This window comes from Canis lupus, unplaced genomic scaffold (assembly GCF_048164855.1).
Source record: "Canis lupus baileyi unplaced genomic scaffold, mCanLup2.hap1 Scaffold_276, whole genome shotgun sequence".
In the NCBI taxonomy this organism is placed as follows: Eukaryota; Metazoa; Chordata; class Mammalia; order Carnivora; family Canidae; genus Canis; species Canis lupus.
Window position 1 is genome coordinate 35,887 of NW_027326514.1, and position 21,304 is coordinate 57,190.

Below are 21,304 nucleotides of genomic sequence, written 5' to 3' on the forward strand. Positions count from 1 at the left end.
ATTGAATACGTAATTGTCTCATAATATCACTGTTATATCTTATAATATTTAAAAGTATTTATCCAAGTGTATTAAATTACTAGAATGGAGTTATTTTACTCGAGATATTTTTAAGAAGGATTCCATTTATTTATTCATGAGAGATAGAGACAAAGACACAGGCAGAGGGAGAAGCAGGCTCCCTGCAGGGACCCCGATGCAGGACTCAATCCCGGGACTCTGGGGTCATGCCCTGAACCAAAGAGAGACGCCCAACCACTGAGCCACCCGGGCACCCCTACTCGAGATATTTTAAGTTGATTGTAGTATATTATGCTTTAAGAACAAACAAAAAGGTCAAAACTATATAGTTACATTTACATGCTATTCACAAATTATGGTTACTTTGACTTCCTTTAGGTGAGTTATTATTGAAGATTTATCATAAAAATATTGAATTTCCTTATGGTGACCTTGGATTAAATACATACAGCTACAGATTAGCTGAAAACTTGTCAAAATAAATTATAAGCTCAAGCGTCATTATCATTTGTAGTTTGAACATAACAAATCTGATACAGTGTTACATCATAATTCTGATGCTCTTTGCAGTAAATTTGATATAGAACAGTTGCTAAAGAAACCATGTTCAAATGTGTGAGCATTTTTATGGAAAACATCTGGGGTAATTATAATTAGTTCAGGATGTGTACTGTTTAAAAATAACCTTGAATTCATGGAGAAATAAGTGTATCTTTTCTTCAATGAGTAGAATAATCCAAGTTAGTATAAAAAATTCTTCAAGTTATTGGTAGCTGTGCTTAGAGTATAATTTTAGAGTATTCCAAAAGTAAATGAGGAGTAACTTTTACATAAAATGCCAAATTAGCACTTTACACCTCTTAGTGTGTTTAGTTTATTTTTTATTTTTTTTTAAGATTTTATTTATTTATTCATGATAGTCACAGAGAGAGAGAGAGAGGCAGAGACACAGGCAGAGGGAGAAGCAGGCTCCATGCACCGGGAGCCCGACGTGGGATTCGATCCCGGGTCTCCAGGATCGCGCCCTGGGCCAAAGGCAGGCGCCAAACCGCTGCGCCACCCAGGGATCCCTGTTTAGTTTAGAACAGCTGTGTCTTTTATTATTAGTAATCAGATGCAGAAAGTAATAGAATGTTTTTTTTAATTTTTATTTATTTATGATAGTCACACACAGAGAGAGAGAGAGAGAGAGAGAGGCAGAGACACAGGCAGAGGGAGAAGCAGGCTCCATGCACCGGGAGCCCGACGTGGGATTCGATCCCGGGTCTCCAGGATCGCGCCCTGGGCCAAAGGCAGGCGCCAGACCGCTGCGCCACCCAGGGATCCCCCAGTAATAGAATGTTTTAAAGCAATATGTTAATCTTGTCTTCCACTACTGAACTGTCTCACAATATAGTGATTAAATATTGACTATGCAATAGAGGGAGAGTTTGACTTCTTTTTTGCCAATTTGAATGCCTTTAATGTCTTTTTGTTGTCTGATTGCTGAGGCTAGGACTTCTAGTACTGTGTTGGATAGCAATGGTGAGAGGGGACATCCCTGTCTTGTTCCTGATCTTAGGGGAAAGGCTCCCAGTGCTTCCCCATTGAGAACGATATTGTGGTTTTCCAGAAATGCGTCCATTTCTTCGAGATTGCCTAATTTATTGGCGAATAGCTGTTCATAATATGTTTTTAGAATCGTTTGTATTTCCTTGGTGTTGGTAGTGATCTCTCCTTTGTCATTCATGATTTTATAAATTTGCGTCTCCTCTCCTTTTTAATAAGGCTGACTAATGGTTTATCTGTCTTATTAATTCTTTCAAAGAACCAACTCCTGGTTTTGTTGATCTGTTCCACAGTTCTTCTGTTCTCTATATCATTGAGTTTTGCTCGAATCTTTATTAACTCTCTTCTTCTGCTGGGTGTAGGATCTATTTGCTGTTTTGTCTCCTGCTCCTTTAGGTGCAAGGTTAGCTTTTGTATTTGAGTTCTTTCCAGTTTTTGGATGGATGCATGTATTGCGATGTATTTCCCCCTGAGGACTGATTTTTCTGAATCCCAAAGATTTTGAACAGTTCTATCTTCATTCTCATTAGTTTCCTTGAATCTTTTAAAGTTCTTCTCTAATTTCCTGGTTGACCCTTTCATCTTTGAGCCGGATGGTCCTTACCATCCATGTGTTTGAAATCCTTCCAAACTTCCTCTTGTGATTTAGTTCTAATTTCAAAGCCTTATGGTCTCAAACTACACAGGGGACAATCCCAATCTTTTGGTATTGGTGAAGACCTGATTTGTGACCCAATATGTTGTTTATTCTGGTGAAAGTTCCATGTGCACTTGAGAAGAATGGTACTAAAGTTTTATATTTTACGCTTAAGTTCATGATTGATTCTGAATTAATTTTTGTATAATATGGGAAACTTTGATTCGTTTTTAAAATTTATTTCATTTATTTATTCATGTGTGTGTGTGTGTGAGAGAGAGAGAGAGAAAGAGAGAGAGAGACAGAGAGAGAGAAAGAGAGGCAGAGACACTGGCAGAGGGAGAAGCAGTCTCCATGCAGGGAGCCCGATGTGGGACTCGATCCCAGGACCCTGGGGTCATGCTCTCAGTCAAAGGCTCAACCGCTGAGCCCCCCAGGTGTCCCTTGGCAGATTCTTTTTGGTGAGAGTCAGGGGGAGATAATGGACACCAAAATGAAGCAGTATCATTTGGTGAAATAAACACCTTTGTTTCATTGAATTGCTTTTGCACTTTAGTAAAAAATCAGTTGGCCACTTTTGCCTAAGTGTGTTTTTAGGTTCTTATTTGTGTTCCATTGATCTCCATGTGTATTCCTCCACTAATACAAAGTCTTGATTACTATTCTATGTCATGCCTTGAAAATGGGCATTCTATTCCTCTCACTTTGTTTTTTTCAAAATTGTTTTAGCTTTTCTAGCTTCTTTACCTTCATATAAATTTTTGAATCTCACCTATATCTACAAAAATTCTTGCTGGGATTTTGATAGGAATTAAATGAAGTTTGAATATCAATTTGGAAACTGTTGAAATCTTAACTCTATTGTTTTCTAATCCATAAATACATTATATTCTCCATTTTTAAGGGTTTCTATCTCTTTTATCACTATTTTGTATTTTCAGCATCCAAGTACTGTATGTCGTCTTAGATTTATACCTAAGTAATTCATTTTTCTTGAATGTTTATAAACGGTATTGTATATTCACATTTTATGTCTACATGGTCATTACACATCTATGTTTATCATGTATCCTTGCAACCTTGCTGAACTCATTAGTTCTATCTTTTTAATGGATTCCTTGAGTTTTCCTACACAGACAATCATGTTATCTGCAAATATGGACATCTTTCTTTCACTTTATATACATCTTTTTTTCTACCATTCCCCTGGCTATAACTCTCAGCCCTATATTAAGTAGGAGTAGTTTAGAGAGGATATCCCTTTACTTTTTCCCTATCTTGGGATTTCTCACTAAGTTCTCCATTCAGTGTTACCATTAACAATAATGTTGGCTATAGGTTTTGTAGATAAAATGTCAAGTTGAAGAAGTCCCCTCTAATTTTTCTTTCTTTCTTTTTTTTTTTGACAAAGCTTCTAGGTGTTTGAAGATATTCCCATTATCATTCTGATACTTGATTTCTAGTTAGACTCCTTGGTGGTCAGAGAACATGCTCTATTATATTTCAATTCTTTTAAGTTTTTTTAAGGTCTATTTTACAACCCAAGATATCACCTATCTTGGTACATGTTCTGTGGGAATTTGAATGGATGTGTATTCTGTTGTTAGGAGTGGAGTTTTCTATAAATACTTATTAGATCCTGTTTGTTGATTGTCTTGTTCAGATCTTATATCTTTCCTGATTCTCTGTCTAGTCCAGTCAATTGTTGAGAGAGTGGGTGTTGAAGTACTCCAGCTGTAATTGTGGGTTGTCTATTTCCTCATTTTTTAGTTCTACCAGTTTTTACTCAAATATTTCAGCTCTGCTGTTTGTTGTGTGCACATTTCAGATTGCTGTATTGTCTTAATGGATTGACTTTTTATCATCATATAACATCACTGTATTTTGTAATTTTCTGAAGTCTACTGGAGTCACACCTGCTTTTTGTTGATTTGTGTTTGCATGATACATCTTTTTCTATCCTTTTATTTTCACCCTGATTATGTTATTTTTTTGAAGTTGAATTTCTTGTAGGCAGCATACACTCGGATCATGGGTTTTCATCCACTCTGCCAATCTCCATCTTTTAATTAGTGTAGTAAGGCCATTTACCTTTAATGTAGTTATGAATAGATTGGACTTAAGTCTGCCTCTTTTTTCCTGTTTAATGTGGTTTTCATTTTTGTTTTACATCTTCCAATTTTCTATGGGCTACCTGAACATTTTTTTAGAATTTTGATTTAATATTAGTGTTTTTGAATATCTCTGTATAGCTTTTTTAGAGTTTGCACAGGTGTTACTATTTATATATGTGCATACACACACACACTTTATTGTCTATTGCTGTTGTCATTTTACCAGATGAAGTATAGAAACCTTACTTCCATTAATAATCTTTTATCTTTTCCCGTTTATAACATAATTGTGTTAAGTATTGCTTTACATACATTTAGAGACATAGTAGTTAATATTTTAATTTGTACTTCGACCATCAAATATAATTTATAAAACTCAATAAGTAAAGTGTACTGTGTTTACCTATATGTTTTCTTGTTTTATTATTCCCTTTCTGTTTAGAGGATTTCCTATCGTTTTTTGTTTGTTTGTTTTTTAAGATTTTATTTATGTATTCATGACAGACACAGAGAGATAGAGAGGCAAAGAGAGAAGCAGGCTCCATGCAGGGAGCCCAATATGGGACTCGATCCCAGGACTCCAGGATCATGTCCTGGGCCAAAGCCAGACACTAAACCGCTGAGCCACCCAGGGATCCCCTCCTATAGATTTTTTATACACTAGATCTGCTGGAGACAAATTCTGTTGGTTTTTCTTCATCTAAGAATGTCTTGATTAATTTGCCATTTCTGATGGAATTTTAAGGGATATAGGATTCTGGGTTAACAGCTCTTTTCTTTCAGGTCTTGAAAAATATCCCACTTCTAGCTTTCATGGTTTCTTTTTTTTTAAGATTTATTTATTCATTCATTCAGAGAGAGTGAAGAGAGAGGCAGAGACACAGGCGGAGGGAGAAGCAGGCTCCATGCAGGGAGCCCAATGTGGGACTCGATCCCGGGTCTCCAGGACCACACCCCAGGCTGCAGGCGACGCTAAACCGCTGCGCCACCGGGGCTGCCCAGCTTTCATGGTTTCTGATGAAAAATCTACTGTCATCTAGATGGTTTCTTGCTGCTTTCAAGATTTTTTCTTTGACATTAGTTTCAGAAGTTTGACTAAAATATGTATTGGTACAAATTTATTTGGGTTTATGTTTTGGGGACTTATTCATCTTGAATCTGTAAGTTTAGGTTTTTCCAAAATTGGAAAGTTTTTGGCCTTTATTCATTTGAGTACTTTTTTAGCCCCTTTCTCCTCTTCCTTTGGGACTCTGATGACATGAGTATTAGTTTTTTTGTTCTTTGTATCTCTTATTTCTTTGCTGAGTTTTCTAATTTGTGTTGTTTAAAGTGTATTCTTAATTGCTCCCTGAAGCATAGATGGCCACTTTAAAATCTTTGTCAGAGAATTCTAACATCTCTATTATCTGGGCTTTGGTATCTGTTGAATGTCTTTTTCATTTGGTTTAAGATCTTCCTGGTTCTTCCTATGATGAGCAACTTTCTGTCAAAACTTTTTTTTTGTCCAGAATTAGAGCATGAGACTCCAAATATTATTTAACCTATTACTTCAGTTGGTTTTCTCGAACACCTGTCCAGCAGGAGAAGGAGCCTCATTACTGCCATGTGGGGCTAGAAGTGTTAGGTTTCCCAATTGTCCTCTGTTAAATCCCAAGGGAGATTGTGGGAAGGAGCTTCCCATGACAACTGGGTAGGTATACAATTTTCATCTCCACACAAGTCCTCCACTGACATCCCAGGAGTAGGGCATTTTATCAGCCAGCGGGGATGAACGTCCTGGCTCCCTATTGGTCTTCTTTGACTCCAGCTCTGCAGAGTTCAGAATTGCCTTGTTATAACATGTCATAGTGGAGGGATCCCTGGGTCGCTCAGTGGTTAGCGCCTGCTTTTGGCTCAGGGCGTTGTCCTGGGGTCCCGGATCAAGTCCTGCATCAGGCTCCCTGCTTGGAGCCTGCTTCTCCCTCTGCCTATGTCTTTGCCTCTCTCTGAGTCTCTATGTCTCTCAAGAATAAATAAAATCTTAAAAAAAAACACATGTCAGAGTAGAAATCTGTCAGGCTTTAGGGTGAGGGTATGGCCACAGCTTTTCTGTTATGTTAGACTGGAGTAGGGCAGTTATATAAAGCTCAGGCCTGTAATCTTAAGGAATAGAATACTTAGAATACTGTGTTCAGATGTGAATCCAGCCCTAACCAACAACATGTTGATTGTAGCCTTGTAGGGGACACACCTAAGCAATGTTTGGACTCTTTGTTATCAGAAACTATGAGATAATAAATGTGCATTGTTTTGAGCTGCTAAATCTGTGGTGATTATTATACCACAAAAGATAATTAAAAGACAATACAGATAGACATAACCACTTCCCACATATATAAAACATCACCTAGCTCCTCCTCTCTCCCCAGTTCTGTTTGTTAGGAGGAATCGTTTTATTCATTGTCTTCTGTGATCCTAGGCTTTTCTATTAGAAGATTCTTTTTTGTAGCCACATTTAAAGTGTACATTAAAGAATATGCTCTCTTGTGGGATGTGCAACCACTTAGAGCCACTTTCTGCTGTTGGATTTTTGGGAACCCAATATTTTCTTTAGGGGTCAAGATACTTTTATAAGTGTTGTATGTGACTTTTTTAAAAAATTAAACTAGATATGTTCATTAGTCCATTTGTGGTCATGAACCTCTGGAATGACTTAGGATGGTACACTCTTGGATTCATTCCCATATGTGTAGTATATGGTTTTCTAAGCCAAGAATATAGAATGAAATTACTCAGGAACAGTGTGTATAAATGAGAAGAGGTGATGGTCTAGAACAGAATCTGGAGAAATATCAATAGTTAAGAAATGAGCAAAGGATATTGGAAGCAGGATGTAGAGAGATAAGAACAGGAAAATATACATCATTAAAATCAGGAGAAAATGTTTCAAGAAAAAAAGACAGTCTGTATTATCAAAAATTATCCAGATATTAAGAACCAAGAATTATTCATTGGATTTAGTGAAAAATACATAAATGATCATACTGAGAATAGTTTTAGAGAAATATATAGAGATACAAGATTTGATTATACTGGATTTGCATATTTTTAAAAAAGAAATCTTATTTTAAGTAGACACCTTTTCTTCCTTATTTTCCAGATTTTGTGTCCAGCAACTTTTGCATTATTGGTCCTTGACATATAATTGATCACATACAGGTGAAACATAGAGATATTTTTTCTTGATTATCTTCTCAAGGATGAACCCACTAAATCTTACTTTGCAGGCCTCTTCATTTTACTCTGTAGGGATGGACTATATATATCCCACATCCTCAGAAAGATGCTCAAAATGTTATTTGTGCTCTCCTGAATGACATCAACTTTTAAATATCCTTGCTGCTTTTAACATTCAGTACTCGGGTCATAATCTGAGCTTTATCTTCTTTTCTTCTCTGCTAACTACTCAAGTTTGAAATAACTAAATACACACACTTTAGATCAAGAGTGAATATTTTGTTTTAGAGAGTTAGAAGAGTAGTTTTTTATGAAAATCAAATTAACTGAATACTTAAACTTTAAAAACTAAGTAGAAAACCAAGTGAAACTAAGTAAATACAGAGATAAATGGGATCTTAATAATTTTATATTTACAAATAAGCTCTGATTAGAATAACATTAGCTTTATGCAGCTATTTATTCTTTTCTCTTTTTTAACTTTTGAAGTAATGTTAGACTTACAAGAAAGTTACAAAAATTGTACAATGAATGCTATGCCCTTTACCCAAATACTCCAAATATTAACATTTTGCCACATTTGATTTAGGTTCCTCTCACCTTTCTCTGAGACGTTTTGAAGTACTTAAGCTGCACACATAATGCCCTTTAACCTCTAAAAATTTCTCTCTATATTTTCTAAAGCCAAGGACAGCCTGATGAACTCAATACAATTATCAAAATCAGTAAATTAACATTGATATAGTATCATTATCTAATCTATATAGCTGTGCTGTCCAATACAATAACCACTAGCTACACGTGGCTACTTAAATTAATTAGAAATTTGTTTCTTTGGTCACACTACTTAACATTTCAATCAGTTAGCAGTTTAGTGGCTGCCATATTGGAAATCATAGCTATAGATCATTTTCATCATTGCATAAAGTTCTATTATACAGTTAATGGTCTAGAGATCTTAATCATGCCACTTGTTTCACTGATGTCTTTTATAGCAAAAGAAAAGGAGTTTTTCCAGATTTTGCTAAATATCTTATTGTTCTTACTTTGGTCCAGGATCCCTTTCTTATTGCATTTAGTTATTATTTCTCTGTTAGTCTCCTCCACTCTGAGGTAATTCCTCAGTCTTTCTCTTTATTTCATGACAAGTTGTGATTTTTTTTCTAATTCTATAAAATTACCACATTTAAAAAAAGATTTTATTTATTTATTGGAGAGAATGATAGAGCACAAGTAGGGAGAGGGAGAAGCAGGCACCCTGCTGAGCAGGGAGCCCAATGCAGGACTGGATCCTAGGACCCTGGGGTCATGACCCACACTGAAGGCAGACACTCACAGACTGAGCCACCCAGGCGGCACACATATCTACCATATTTATTAATTGCAATTCAATTTTAAGAAGGAGCTCTCTCTTCTTATTTATTTCTACTAGTAGGGACTCATAGATTCTTTCATTCTGTGGTTAAAATCTATTGCCATCATTAGTTATTTGATGCTCAAATCATCCTGGGTTTGAAAAGTGAGAGAGAGCCCTTCAGGCTGGTTTATATTTATACTGAATATGTCAGCTAATAAAAAGGAGATTGTTTTGCAGTATTGATAAAAGTCATATGGATTATGGTATTCTTTATCTGCTGAATATCTTTAACCTATTTAAAATATCTGACTTATTAAACTATTAAAAGTCAAATATTATTCATCATATAATTGTCTGTATCTCATATCTAGATTATCCTATATCTCACACTAATTATTGAGAGCAGGGTGTTTTCACTAGGATCCTTTGTTACTGTTTAACTTGGGCAAATATTCACTGATTTATTCACTCTTCAGTTTTGAGAAGAGTTTTCATATAATTATTTCCTTTTTTAACAGTTCTTTTTTTCTTTCAGTTTTATTAAGATAGAACTGACATACAGCACTGTTTAAGGTGTGCAGGATAATGACTTCTACATATTGTGAAATTATTACCACAAGAAGTTTAGTTAACATCTATCATCTCAGATAGATACAAAAAAAGGAAAAGAAAAAAAATTTCTTGTAATGAGAACTCTTAGAATCTACTCTCAGTACCTTTCAAATATGCCATGCAGCAGTGGTAACTATATTAAAGTTGTACATCCCCAGTACTTACTTATCTTATAAGTGGAAGTTTGTACCTTTTAACTTCCACCTGCATCTACTTCCCCTACTTCCATACCCTTCTAACCAGAAATTTGAACTCCTGAGTTTGCGTTTTGAGGGGCTTTTATTTGTTTAGATTCTACATAAGTGAAATCATGCAGCATTAGTCTTTCTCTGACTTATTTCACTTAAATAATGCCCTCAAATTCCACTCATGTTATCAAAAATGGCAGGAATTCCCTTTTTTAATGACTGGATAGTATTCTGTTATACACACCTGCAAAAAGCCCAGGGCAGCAAGAGATAAATTTTATATTAGTGAAGGTTTAAGTTCTGGTAGGATTAAGAAGTGCCAGCATCAGAACTCGCATAGTGGGTGTCAGTGGTTGGGGAAATCCCAGAATCAATAGTTGAGCATTAACCAAAGCAGCATGAGAATCCATCTAGGTGACACAAAGGATAATGTTTGGAAAAACCTGCTGCAGCAAGAACCAGGCTATGAAAATGGGTAGCTCCCAAGAAGAGTATTTCCCTGACTTCTCTTTATCTGCTATCATGGGGAATAATAGAAGAAACTCCCAGAGAGCAAAGACAGGCCGCTGGAGCATAGTGGATTTGGGAATTCTCCTCATCAGCAAAATCTGGGCAGTCTACTCAAGGAATTTAATCTACTGTTAGAGGCTTGGGATTACCTGCTAAATGGACTTAACAACTAATATGGATTGGTGACTGTTAGTTTTCTAATTCTTTTAGTTTAGTTATAGTTATCCTATTCACATGTCACCATTGGATATTGAGTAGGGAGGGAACAGATAATTTGTCTGTCTGTAGGTATATATAGACCTGGAGGGGGCACAGTCACTAAATTTTATTCTCCCTTCTTCCATAACAGTAAAACCGCAGCTGAGATATGGTTCCCTTGCAGCAAAGTCATAGTTCTGCGACACAAAGATTTCACCAATGGAATGTGAGCAGAAGTCATATAACTTTAGATTCTTTTGCTTAAAAGGAATGCCCTGGCCCTGGGACTTTATTATTATTATTCAATTTATTTAAACTCAAGCAAAAAAGGCATTCCTCCCACCACCCCTCCCCCAGATGATGTTGAGTATCTTTCTATGTATATGTGAGCATCTGCACCAGTCTGTTCTCTGTGTATATTGGATGCCATATATAGGAGAGGTCATATAGTATTTGTCTTTGTTGGGCTTGTTTCACTTAGCATAATGCCCTTGAGGCCCATCTGTATTGTCACCAATGGCAAGATTCCATTCTCTTTCGTGGCTGAATAATATTCTGCTGTGTGTGTACACATATACCTAAACACACAGAAACACACGTACATACACACATACATACCATGATTTCCTTATCCATTCATCCATCAGTATATACCTAGGTTGCTTCCATACTTTGGCTATTATAAATAATGATGTAGTGAACATATCTTTTCCAATTAGTGTTTTCATTTCCTTTGATAAATACCCAGAAGTAGAATTGCTGGATCACATGGTAGTTATATTTTAATTTTTTGAGGAGTTTTCATACCCAAAAATTGTACCAATTTACATTCCCATCAACAGTGCACAAAAGTTCCCTTTTTTCCACATCATCTCCAATACTTGTTATTTCTTGTCTTTTTGGTGTGAGGTGATATCTCATTGTGGTTTTGATTTGCATTTCTCTGATGATTAATGATGTTGAGTATCTTTCTATGTATATGTGAGCATCTGCATGTCTTCTTTGAAAAAATATCTATTCATATGCTCTGTCCATTTTTTTAATAAAATAATTTTTATTGGTGTTCAATTTACCAACATATAGAATAACACCCAGTGCTCATCCCGTCAAGTGTCCCCCTCAGTGCCCGACACCCACTCACCCCCAACCCCCGCCCTCCTCCCCTTCCACCACCCCTAGTTCGTTTCCCAGAGTTAGGAGTCTTTATGTTCTGTCTCCCTTTCTGATATTTCCCACACATTTCTTCTCCCTTCCCTTCTATTCCCTTTCACTATTATTTATATTCCCCAAATGAATGAGAACATACACTGTTTGTCCTTCTCCGATTGACTTACTTCACTCAGCGTAATACCCTCCAGTTCCATCCACGTTGAAGCAAATGGTGGGTATTTGTCATTTCTTTTTTTTTAATTTTTATTTATTTATGATAGTCACACAGAGAGAGAGAGAGAGAGAGAGGCAGAGACATAGGCAGAGGGAGAAGCAGGCTCCATGCACCGGGAGCCCAACGTGGGATTCAATCCCGGGTCTCCAGGATCGCGCCCTGGGCCAAAGGCAGGCGCCAAACTGCTGCACCACCCAGGGATCCCATATTTGTCATTTCTAATGGCTGAGTAATATTACATTGTACACATAAACCACATCTTCTTTATCCATTCATCTTTCGATGGACAACGAGGCTCCTTCCACAGTTTGGCTATTGTGGACATGACTGCTATAAACATCAGGGTGCAGGTGTCCCAGCGTTTCATTGTATCTGAATCTTTGGGGTAAATCTCCAACAGTGAAATTGCTGGGTCATAGGGCAGGTCTATTTTTAACTCTTTAAGGAACCTCCACACAGTTTTCCAGAGTGGCTGCACCAGTTCACATTCCCACCAACAGTGTAAGAGGGTTCCCTTTTCTCCTCATCCTCTCCAACATTTGTTGTTTCCTGCCCTGTTACTTTTCCCCAACCTCACTGGTGAGAGGTGGTATCTCATTGTGGTTTTGATTTGTATTTCCCTGATGGCAAGTGATGCAGAGCATTTTCTCATGTGCATGTTGACCATGTCTATATCTTCCTCTGTGAGATTTCTCTTCATGTCTTTGCCCATTTCATGATTGGATTGTTTGTTTCTTTGGTGTTGAGTTTAAGAAGTTCTTTATAGATCTTGGAAACTAGCCCTTTATCTGATACGTCATTTACAAATATCTTCTCCCATTCTGTAGGTTGTCTTTAGTTTTGTTGACTGTATCCTTTGCTGTGCAAAAGCTTCTTATCTTGATGAAGTCCCAATAGTTCATTTTCGCTTTTGTTTCTTTTGCCTTCGTGGATGTATCTTGCAAGAAGTCACTGTGGCCAAGTTCAAAAAGGGTGTTGCCTGTGTTCTCCTCTAGGATTTTGATGGAATCTTGTCTCATATTTAGATCTTTCATCCATTTTGAGTTTATCTTTGTGTATGGTGTAAGAGAATGGTCTAGTTTAATTCTTCTGCATGTGGATGTCCAATTTTCCCAGCACCATTTATTGAAGAGACTGTCTTTCTTCCAATGGATAGTCTTTCCTCCTTTATCGAATATTAGTTGACCATAAAGTTCAGGGTCCACTTCTGGGTTCTCTATTCTGTTCCATTGATCTATGGGTCTGTGTTTCTGCCAGTACCACACTGACTTGATGACCACAGCTTTGTAGTACACCCTGAAATCTGGCACTGTGATGCCCCCAGACATGGTTTTCTTTTTTAAAATTCCCCTGGCTATTCGGGGTCTTTTCTGATTCCACACAAATCTTAAATAATTCGTTCTAACTCTCTGAAGAAAGTCCATGGTATTTTGATAGGGATTGCATTAAACTTGTAAATTGCCCTGGGTAACATTGACATTTTCACAATATTAATTCTGCCAATCCATGGGCATGGAATATTTTTCCATCTCTTTGTGTCTTCCTCAATTTCTTTCAGAAGTGTTCTATAGTTTTTAGGGTATAGAAACTTTACCTCTTTGGTTAGGTTTATTCCTAGGTATCTTATGCTTTTGGGTGCAATTGTAACTGGGATTGACTCCTTAATTTCTCTTTCTTCAGTCTCATTGTTAGTGTATATAAATGCCACTGATTTCTGGGCATTGATTTTGTATCCTGCCACGCTACCAAATTGCTGTATGAGTTCTAGCAATCTTGGGGTGGAGGCTTTTGAGTTTTCTATGTAGAGTATCATGTCATCGGCAAAGAGGGAGAGTTTGACTTCTTCTTTGCCAATTTGAATGCCTTTAATGTCCTTTTGTTGTCTGATTGCTGAGGCTAGGACTTCCAATACTATGTTGAATAGCAGTGATGAGAGTGGACATTCCTGTCTTGTTCCTGATCTTAGGGCAAAGGCTCCCAGTGCTTCCCCATTGAGAATGATATTTGCTCTGGGCTTCTCGTAGATGGCTTTTAAGATGTTGAGGAATGTTCCCTCTATCCCTACACTCTGAAGAGTTTTGATCAGGAATGGATGCTGTATTTTGTCAAATGCTTTCTCCGCATCTAATGAGAGGATCATATGGTTCTTGGTTTTTCTCTTGCTGATATGATGAATCACATTGATTGTTTTACGGGTGTTGAACCAGCCTTGTGTCCCAGGGATAAATCCTACTTGGTCATGGTGAATAATTTTCTTAATGTGCTGTTGGATCCTATTGGCTAGTATCTTGAGAATTTTTGCATCCATGTTCATCAGGGATATTGGTCTGTAATTCTCCTTTTTGGTGGGGTCTTTGTCTGGTTTTGGAATTAAGGTGATGCTGGCCTCATAGAACGAATTTGGAAGTACTCCATCTCTTTCTATCTTTCCAAACAGCTTCAGTAGAATAGGTATGATTTCTTCCTTAAACGTTTGATAGAATTCCCCTGGGAAGCCATCTGGCCCTGGACTTTTGAGTCTTGGGAGGTTTTTGATGACTGCTTCAATTTTCTTCATGGTTATTGGTCTGTTCAGGTTTTCAATGTCTTCCTGTTCCAGTTTTGGTAGTTTGTGGCTTTCCAGGAATACGTCCATTTCTTCTAGATTGCCTAATTTATTGGCCTATAGCTGTTCATAATATGTTTTCAAAATCGTTTGTATTTCCTTGGTGTTGTTAGTGATCTCTCCTTTCTCATTCATGATTTTATTAATTTGAGTCTTCTCTCTCTTCTTTTTAATAAGGCTGGCTAATGGTTTATCTATCTTATTAATTCTTTCAAAGAACCAACTCCTGGTTCTGTTGATCTGTTCCACAGTTCTTCTGGTCTCCATTTCGTTGAGTTCTGCTCGAATCTTTATTAACTCTCTTCTTCTGCTGGGCATGGGGTCCATCTGCTGTTTTTTCTCTAGCTACTTTATGTGTAAGATTAGCTTTTGTATTTGAGTTCTTTCCAGGTTTTGAATGGATGCTTGTATTGCGATGTATTTCCCCTTTAGGACTGCTTTTGCTGCATCCCAAAGATTTTGAATGGTTGTATCTTCATTCTCATTAGTTTCCATGAATCTTTTTATTTATTTATTTTTTCTTTATTTATGATAGTCACACAGAGAGAGAGAGAGGCAGAGACACAGGCAGAGGGAGAAGCAGGCTCCATGCACTGGGAGCCCGACGTGGGATTCGATCCCGGGTCTCCAGGATCACGCCCTGGGCCAAAGGCAGGCGCTAAACCGCTGCGCCACCCAGGGATCCCTCCATGAATCTTTTTAATTTTTCCTTAATTTCCTGGTTGACCCTTTCATCTTTTAGCAGGATGGTCCTTAACCTCCACGTGTTTGAGGTCCTTCCAAACTTCTTGTTGTGATTTAGTTCTAATTTCAAGGCATTATGGTTTGAGAATATGCAGGGGACGATCCCAATCTTTTGGTATCAGTTCAGACCCGATTTGTGACCCAGTATGTGGTCTATTCTGGAGAAAGTTCCATATTCACTCGAGAAGAATATGTATTCAGGTGAGTTTGGATGTAAAGTTGTGTAGATATCTGTGAAATCCATCTGGTCCCATGAATCATTTAAAGCTCTCGTTTCTGGGATCCCTGGGTGGCGTAGCGGTTTAGGGCCTGCCTTTGGCCCAGGGCGTGATCCTGAAGACCCAGGATCGAGTCCCACATCGGGCTCCCGGTGCATGGAGCCTGCTTCTCCCTCTGCCTGTGTCTCTGCCTTTCTCTCTCTCTCTCTGTGACTATCATAAATAAATAAAAAAAAATAAAGCTCTCATTTCTTTGGAGATATTGTGCTTAGAAGACCTATTGAGGGTAGAAAGAGCTAGATTGAAGTCACCAAGTATAAGTGTATTATTATCTAAGTATTTCTTCACTTTGGTTATTAATGGCTTTAAATATTTGGCAGCTCCCACATTCGGGGCATATATATTGAGGATTGTTAAGTCCTCTTGCTGGATAGATCCTTTAAGTATGGTATAGTGTCCCTCTTCATCTCTCACTACAGTCTTCGGGGTAAATTTTAGTTTATCTGATATAAGGATGGCTACCCCGGCTTTTTTTGAGGACCTTTTGAATGGTAAATAGTTCTCCAACCTTTTATTTTCAGGCTGTAGGTGTCCTTCTGTCTAAAATGAGTCTCTTGTAGACAGCAAATAGATGGGTCCTGCTTTTTTATCCAGTCTGACACCCTGCGCCTTTTGATGGGGTCATTAAGCCCGTTCACGTTCAGAGTTACTATTGACAGATATGAGTTTAGTGTCATCATGATATCTATTCAGTCCTTGTTTTTGTGGATTTTTGCACTGAACTTCTTCTTAAAGGGGAATTTTAAGAGTCCCCCTTAAAATTTCTTGCAGAGCTGGTTTGGAGGTCACATATTCTTTCAGTTCCTGCCTGTCTTGGAAGCTCTTTATCTCTCTTTCCATTCTGACAGAGAGCGTTGCTGGATAAAGTATTCTTGGTTGCATGTTTTTCTCATTTAGGACCCTGAATATATCCTGCCAGCCCTTTCTGGCCTGCCAGGTCTCTGTGGAGAGGTCTGCTGTACCCTAATATTCCTTCCCATAAAATTCAGGGATTTCTTATCTCTTGATGCTTTAAGGATCTTCTCTTTATCTTTGGAATTTGCAACCTTCACTATTAAATGTCGAGGTGTTGAACGGTTTTTATTGATTTTAGGGGAGGATCTCTCTATTTCCTGGATCTGAATGCCTGTTTCCCTTCACAGATTAGGAACGTTTTCAGCTATGATTTGTTCAAATACATATTCTGGCCCTCTGGCCCTTTAGGCGCCCTCGGGAACCCCAATTAAATGTGGGTTTTTCTTCCTCAGGCCATCGTTTATTTCCCTTAATCTGTCTTCATGGTTTGTAATTGTCTGTCTCTTTTTTCCTCAGTTTCCCTCTTTGCCATCAACTTGTCTTCTATGTCACTCACTCATTCTTCCACCTTGTTAACCCTCGTCGTTAGGACTTCTAGTTTGGATTGCATCTCATTCAATTGATTTTTAATTTCTGCCTGATTGGATCTAAATTCTGGAGTCATGAAGTCTCTTGAGTCCTTTATGCTTTTTTCTCGAGCCACCAGTACCTGTATAATAGTGCTTCTGAATTGGCTTTCTGACATTGAATTGTAACCCAGATTGTAACTCTGTGGGAGTGAGGACTGTGTCTGATTCTTTCTTTTGAGTTGAGGTTTTCCTTCTAGTCATTTTGCTCAGTGCAGAGTGGCCAAAAGCAAGTTGTAATGGGTAAAGGAGAAAAAGAGAGAGTGAGAAGGAAAGAAAAGGGAAAAAGAAAAAAGAAAAAAGGAAGAAAAAAGGAAAAAAGAGAATAAAAATAGAAAAAGAAAGAAATGTGACAACAAGGGTGGGGGAAGCAATCAGAAATCAAAAAGAAAAAAAAAACACGGGGGAATATCTTCTGATTCTGTATACTTTAAGTCCCTTGACCTCCCCTGGAACTTGTCCGTCTAGCTGGTCTTGTGGGGGAGGGGCCTGTTGTGCTGATTTTCAGGTGTTAGCACTTGGGGGAGCTGCTCTGCCCCCTGCCTGGTGCAGGGTTCAGTGGGGGTTGTTTACCCCGTGAGGCCGCAGGAGGAACACTCCAGTGGCTGTGGCAGCTCTGGAAACCTGGATTCAGCTCCCGCAGGAACTACTTCGTCTGCAGTGGCCTGGATGCTCCGGGGGCGCGGCCGCTGATCTGCTCAGCTCGGGGCAGGAGCGTCCTTGCTGTCCTGGGCCCTCCCGGACTCTGCCTGTCCCGGGGGAGGCCGGATCTTGGGCTGTGTCCTGGCGCCCTGTGCTCCGGGGCCTGCGCTGTTGGTTCACACTCCGGCCGAGCAGCCCCCTCCGCGGAGCCGCTACCCGAGCCCCTCCCAGCTGCTCCCAGAGCCATGCAGCCCCCTCTGCACGGAGCCTCTTCCTCTGCTGGAGCCCCTCCGAGTTGCTCCCGCTCCGCAGCCCCCTCCGCACGGAGCCTCTTCCTCCGCCGGAGCCCCTCCGAGCTGCTCCCGCCCCGTAGCTCCTGCCGCATGGATCCTCTTCCTCCGCCCGAGCCCCCCCGAGCTGCTCCCAGGCCGGCAGCCCCCTCCGCGGAGCCGCCGCCCGAGCTCCTCCGAGCTGCTCTGGGTCCCGCTGTGCCAGCTGCAGCCCTTAGGGAGCTCGGCGCACTCTCCCCGGGGCGCAGTTCCTCTGTTACTGTCCCAGGGAGCCTGAGGGCATCCCCGCCCTCCCGGGGTCCTGCTCTAACTCCCTGCGGGCCCCTTTCCACCCGGGAAGGTTGGTGCAGCTCCTGCTTCTCCAGGACGGGGCTCTCCTGTCCTGGGGACACTCGCTCCGGCCTTAGCCCGGGTCCTCGCGGGCCCCTCCCTCTTGGAAGCCTTTTGTTTCTTTATTTCTTTTTCCCCGTCTTCCTACCTTGATAGAAGCACGAACTCTTCTCACTGTAGCGTTTCAGCTGTTCTCTCTTTAAATCTCAGGCCGAATTCGTAGATTTTCAGGATGATTTGAAGGTTATCTAGGTAATTTGGTGGGGACAGGTGATTTGGGGACCCTACTCTTCCGCCATCTTGCCCCTCCCATCTCTCTGTCCATTTTTTAATTGGATTGTTTCTTGCCACTGAGTTATGTAAGTTCTTTATTTTGGATTTAATCTTTTATCAGATATATGATTTGAAAATGTTATCCCCATTGTTTTGATGGTTTCTTTTCCTGTGCAGAAGGTTTTTTAGTCTGTAGTAGTCCCACTTGTTTACTTTTGCATTTGTTCCTAGGATTTGGTTATTACCTTAGTAATATAAGTCCTTGTGAAACAGGGTTATCATTACTTTAGAGTTGAAATTAGCAGTTTATTCAGGTATCTCTCAAAAAGATACCTAGTGTTTTTGGGGAAATATGAAGGTGAGGTCAGAGCAATTTCTTAGAGAACCAAAACTATACCCAGTGCCAAGCATTATGTTTGGCACTTAAGTTAGTGATCAATAAATATTTGTTGAATGAATGAATAATGACTGTAAGAAGGACTTAACTCTCTACTGTTTGTCTTTTTTATCTTAAATTCCTTCAGATCATGGTTTAACTTAATAATTTTTCATATGTGGGCCACTTTTACTTTTAACATTTTCTGCCTACACATCTATAATTATCTATTAAAACATTCTCAAATTGTCTTCTGTGGAAAAATATGTGTGTTGCAATTTTCAAAAAGGGATGGTAATTTCATGCACAAAAGTCAGGCTAATATTTTATCCAGCACTTTCCTCACAGACACTTTTATATACTATTATTGTACACTGTGAATTTCTTGGAGGAAGGAGAATATTCAGTATCTTTGAAGCTTATTTAATGATAAAATCCATTTTCTCAGTTTGTTAGAGACCATAGTGTCATAGAACACACTTCAGGAAATGTTTATCTGATCTCTAAAGTTCTGCTTAACTTTCTTTAGGCTAATTCCCTTGTTTTCTTTGTTTGTTTGTTTCATATTGTCATTTTTGGTTTACTTGATATACCCCAAGTGACTTTTCTTTCTTATTAATCCAGACAGCCTCTTTTCAGCTAAATGATGTCTTACAAAGTCCACCGATTTTCCAAAAAGCTGAGCCCATGTATGACAGATGACTTTAGGAAGATTATTCATCTAAACATTTGTCACATTTAAAAAAAAAATAAACATTTGTCACATTTTCATCAGACAATTTAATGCATAACTTTAAAGTCATTTAGATTCTTTGTAAACCATTCTATACACCTTGGTGGGGATGTTTTGTGTTTTAGTAGAAAAAGTAGTAAAATTTTTCAACATTCATGGAATGTTGAGTCAGTCTCTTAATGGCAAAATTGTACAGAGTAAGAAAAAAGTCCCTAGATATAGAACCAAGAGGCATCTATATAAATAGTAATGTGAAGAAGAGTGAATTCCTTTTTAGCTGTAACACTACATTTTTCGCATGTTGCACAAATTCTTTAGCCGTTTCTAAACACATTTCCATTTACGTTATTTATAAAAACTGACTAGCTTTATATTCTGGAAAATTGACAAAGTTATAATGAACAGATGCAGATTCCATAATTGTAATTGGCGTTTACTCTAATGTTCTGACTCATGCATCATTAATGATTTCTATTTTTCTCCATATATTACCTTACAAATATGAAAGCGTATCTTTCAGAATGAAAAACTTGATTGTTAAAAATCAGGGCTTATTACATTATAACCTATGTATTCTCCAAACACCTATATTTAAACCTAGAATTTCAACTTAGCTACCCTTTTATATATTTTTGCTTATATTTCTCTTTTCATTATCTTTCTCATTTTTTTTTATTCCTCAGAGGAGCACACAGTTTTAAATGTAATCCTTTTTATTATATTTTTCTTATCAATGATAAGTTCTTATTTCTAAATTAGATATTATACTATATAATTTATCTATTTTATGTTTTTTTTTCACAAATTCAACTTTATCTGGAGAATGAGAAATAAATATGAGTAGAATGCCAAACAGAAACAAAAAGATGTACTCTCATGTTAACTTGTTTTCTGATAAGATTTCAACAATAATATGGAAAGGACTTTTACTTTCCAAAGTGGAACTAACTTAAGTAAAGAACTGAAGGACTTAAAGGGACCAAAAAATCTTGTTTTAAGCATAATACACATACAATTTAAAATTAGATTAAATAAACCCTCCAAACTCCTAGACTTTGAATAATTCTTTTGACAGTTTCTGACTATTGCTGAATTTTGTTATATGAGTAGAGAACACTATATTAATGAAGGAATGGTTTTATAATTACTTTTTTGGGGGAATCATAAGTTCTTTTGTGAAAGTACCAAAATACAGAGCAAGTGTTTTGGCATATTGTTGCTTGTTGTAAGGAAGATCTAATAGCTTGTTATGGACTATTAATATGAATAGAAGTCATTTAGAGTTCAGATATATATTTAGAACTAACATGTGGACAGAAAGATACAAAGTGAATCAAGAAATTCTAGAAAAGATTGTTTGAAAAGGAGAAATAGCTATTTTTCTGGTTAGCACTAATGAAATAAAGAAATTTAAAGTTTTCTTTATTTTGAAGAATTTTGAGTCTCAAATAGTAACTTAGAATTGATAGAATTAAATCAGTGAAAGTATGAAACTCTTTAGCTGAAAAAGTAGTTACATAAATATAGTTTCATTGACTAGGAAACCCAAAAGTTACAGCTGTTTGTTATATGAGATGATTACCAACTGAACATCTGAGTTTAGTAATAAAATGTCATTTGTTAAGGCTTATAGCAAATTTAAAACAATTACATATAAATTAGTTTTCTCTGGTTTTGAAAATATCGTTACCATGCTATTTTGCATAAAGAAGAGAAAAATCTTCACATTCTAGACCTATTGAAGAAATGTTAATAGGAATGTAAGTGAATGATTTGTTCTCTAAGTTCTAATTTGTTGATTAAAAAGTATGTATAATGAAAGCACAT